Source organism: Enoplosus armatus, chromosome 11, assembly GCF_043641665.1.
Source record: "Enoplosus armatus isolate fEnoArm2 chromosome 11, fEnoArm2.hap1, whole genome shotgun sequence".
NCBI classification, from domain to species: domain Eukaryota; kingdom Metazoa; phylum Chordata; class Actinopteri; order Centrarchiformes; family Enoplosidae; genus Enoplosus; species Enoplosus armatus.
Window position 1 is genome coordinate 4914925 of NC_092190.1, and position 3848 is coordinate 4918772.

Below are 3848 nucleotides of genomic sequence, written 5' to 3' on the forward strand. Positions count from 1 at the left end.
CAAGAGAACAAGACGAGAACAGGGAATAACTTTTCTACAAGGTGCCTAAAATTTTAAAATATCATCTTATGACATCTTTTCTGTCTTTCTGTAAAGTGGTGACTGCACCAAACTCCATGTATTTATTTGGGCAAATTAAAATATGTAGGTCATCACATATCCACATGTGATGATTAACACTCTCCTCTATTAAATATGGGATTTGATTTGATGACCTATGGGGTCCAAGTGCTGACCAGTCTGGCCTGGGACCCCCCACTTCTTGTCTCTGTTCTATCCTCTACCAAATAAAGGCAAAACATTTTTTTATTTTAATTAAATTTGATCACGTATACCAACCTCTACCATCCTTTAAAAACGTCCCATATGATGATTGAACACAGGCAGAGAAACCAGTGTGGAAATATATGTACACATTTTTATTTAGGACAGAGACACAGCCTCAGGGTAAGCAGTGACTGGCTGCAGCGTCTAATCAAATAACACTGAGATCACGCTCTCTCACACATACAGTACATGTCTACCTGCAGGAACAATCAGAGCCAAATATTTGTCAACACCCTTCAAAGTAAAAGGTGTATACGTTGGGAGATTCTAGAGGCAAGACAGAAGGGGATTGGCAAAGTAGTCAGAAAACCATGAGGGTTAAAAGCATCCGCAAACACAGAATCAAGACAAACTGTGGGTCACTTATAAAACAGCCGGTTCACATTTCTCTTTTTATAAGTTTTATCTCAACTACAAATCCTACATATTGTTCATTACTATTGACAAGTTTTGAACGCATGCTTGAAGGTTTCAGATTTCTTCAGAGATTTTTCCTTCCTTTCAGGTAGCCACTGACTTCTATTTATTTCCATGAATTGTGAAAACCAACTAGCAGACTCTTGGAACTTGCTACATGTGTAATCCATCACATTAATAATGGAGCTTTTTGTTAATGTTCCATTATTGTGGTAGAATAATTCATTTTTGTTCAAGCGTCATTATCGAGGCAGAGTAAAGCAGTTTAAAGTCCAGATTGATTTGAAAAGCCAGTACTATCATAATAATAATATGACTTTAACAAAAATCAATGGCAGGTTAATGCTCTCTGTGGTGGTTTACTATAGCAAGTCTTGAGTCTATTCTTGATTTTCATCCCATTTAGCAATAAATGTGGACCAATCACTGCGTGTAAAGTAGGAAAAGTACATTAAACAATATTAAACACAGCTCAGTGATTTGCAAAATGGTCAGTTTTGTAATTGTAAAGTATGTAATAAATGGGCATGCAAAAATCACTAGTATGGTCTGATCTGGAGTCATCTTTGGTTTGTCAGATAATCCGTGGAGGGAACAGGGCAAGTAATCCTCAAACAGCCCTCCCAACTCCAAAGGCTGGACACACAAGTTTCATATCTTGCCATCACTAATTTTCCCGTCTTTTTCAGTCACATTGATTGGTGCTGATCACAATCACAGTCGTCACTTAACTATAGAGCTACGCAGATCTTGCTAGTGTCCAAAAACCTACACCAAAACATTTTCCACACACTGAATCCTCACTCTGTAACGAAACATGTAGGTTTCAGGATGAAAATCTAAAGCCAGTTCTAATGTTGATTTGGCTGCATTTGTTATGTCCCCGTCACTTAACATGGTACAATTAAACTGTACTGCATGCCTCCACTAAGTGAAGTAAAATAGTTAGGTCAGGGATAAACCGAAAATGAAAGTCTTGTCAGAGTGTCAGTGTGATGGATGATGTTGTTGGGTTAGATTTCTGGAACATCCGTATGCCTGTTAAGACTAAACTGAGTCCAAAAGCTGTGACATCAGGTAAACAAGAGGTGAGCAGCTCTACAGTAAAATGGCTGACAAGGATATGGTCAGAAAGTGACCGAAAAACAGGAAGCAGTAAGAAAAGGTTTTCTTAAAGGGAGAATCAAACTTTAGCCAGCTGAATGAGGCGCTGAAGAGAGACAATTATGTTTTCATGCAAACAGCACTGAATACAGGCGTCCATATTGTCTCTGCTTGCTACAGCCTCAACAGTCTTAACATTTTGTATGTCGTCACTGAGACAAAATCACAAAACAGGAAGAAGGCTATTGATATCTATGGATTAAAAGCAATAACTGGAGTCAGATTTGCACGTACGCCATTGAGCTGTTGGTTAATATGTTCTTTTAACAGTCAAAAATACAACAACTGGGTATTTTCCTCCTTCACCTTTTAACTTTGACAGAAATGAGAAAGAAAAACAAAAGTGAAAACAGTGGATATTAAGGCAGCATGGAGAGGCCCCATCAATTTAGAGTTTCTGACATCAGCAGTGGTTCATTTTTACACTGCAAACAGACAAAAAAAAACAAAAAACATTTCACCAGCATTGTTCAAGGCTTTAAAGACATATTGCTGCCCTGAGCTGAGTTCGTAGGCAATATCAGACAGCTAAAATCTAAGCGTGTTCTCAAAACATTTGGGTTTGGTATTTATGTCTTGCAGAAGAGGGGCTCCTTCTAATATAAACTACACTTTTCAAATCCTGACGAAAAAGATTGTCAGAGGAGAGCGAGTGAGTTTTGATTGGCCGTCCCGCACTGACAGGCTCGGTACTGTGTCCGTGTAAAAATGTCTGAATTCTTCAGCGATCAGTAGGCGACTAAGAAGCTTTTCAATTTAAAAACCTCTAAACTTTGCTAGCGGGGCGGTCGATCTAAGGTGAGACATTTTAGCCCTTAAAAGTAAATTAACATTAGAGCTCTTTACTGTACACACTAAATAAGTTAACCCACTGCTCCAGTGGCAAAACAACAAACAAAACATTATCAGTCATCAGATGACACTGTATATATGTATGTATACATTTATATATAGTATGTGAATATGTACAGACCAGAAAATATAAACAGCAACTCTGTGTATGGAAGGCAAAAGGGACTTTTCTTCATTCATTAAAACTTTCAACATCTTACTTTGCAATCACCTCGTTCTGGTGTATTAACTTGTGGAGAAGTGCTGTAAACTGGTTTTGAGACACAAATCTCATTTTGGATGTAGAAATTTACACAAAAACAATTTTGTTGTCAGCGGAGCAGTGGCAGATTTGACATCCAAAACACATCACTACTTTAGGAAGTTTTTCCACCATGACAAGAATAAAATAAACACTGATACACAAGTTAATACCCTGAAATAAGTCCATTACAAAGTAATGTGTTATCAAAAACACAGTGGGAAAGCATTGGTCCAAGAAAAAAGGTAGACATAAAAATAAAATTAAAAAACAACGATGGAAAAATCCCCTCCTTATGTTTCTCAAATGCACCCAAAAGACTTTTTCAATCTACACTCACGTACACACAAGCTAGTTTTACAAACAACACACGCGTCTATCATATCCATGCTGACAGAAGGTGGAACTCGGAGAAAGGCACGACCCAGGAGGGTTTCAGTATTGGAAGTAGCTCCAGCGATGGAGGAGGAAGTTTGTGACTGCCTCCTTCCACCCGTAGCGATGGTATCACCTACAAATGGACAGGCTGCTCGAGGGCTACTCAAGGTTTAATTGACCTCGCAAGATCCTCTGATTTGTGCTGTGCATATGTAGGCCAACACAGAGCAGTGGTCTGGACAGGATTCCTATCATCAATGAGCTTCAGTCTTAGAGAATTTGCACTGACGTCAGAGGAAGCCAGCTTTTAATTTCACTTCACGGTGATAAACTCTTCCCTCTCTTAGAAGACGATGAGCTTGGCAGAATATATCAAGAATATATGTGTTATGTGCGTTAGTGTTTTTATTTGTGCGTTTCGCTGTGTTGGCCAGGCTTGGCGTAACCTTTGACATGATCAGAGGGGGCA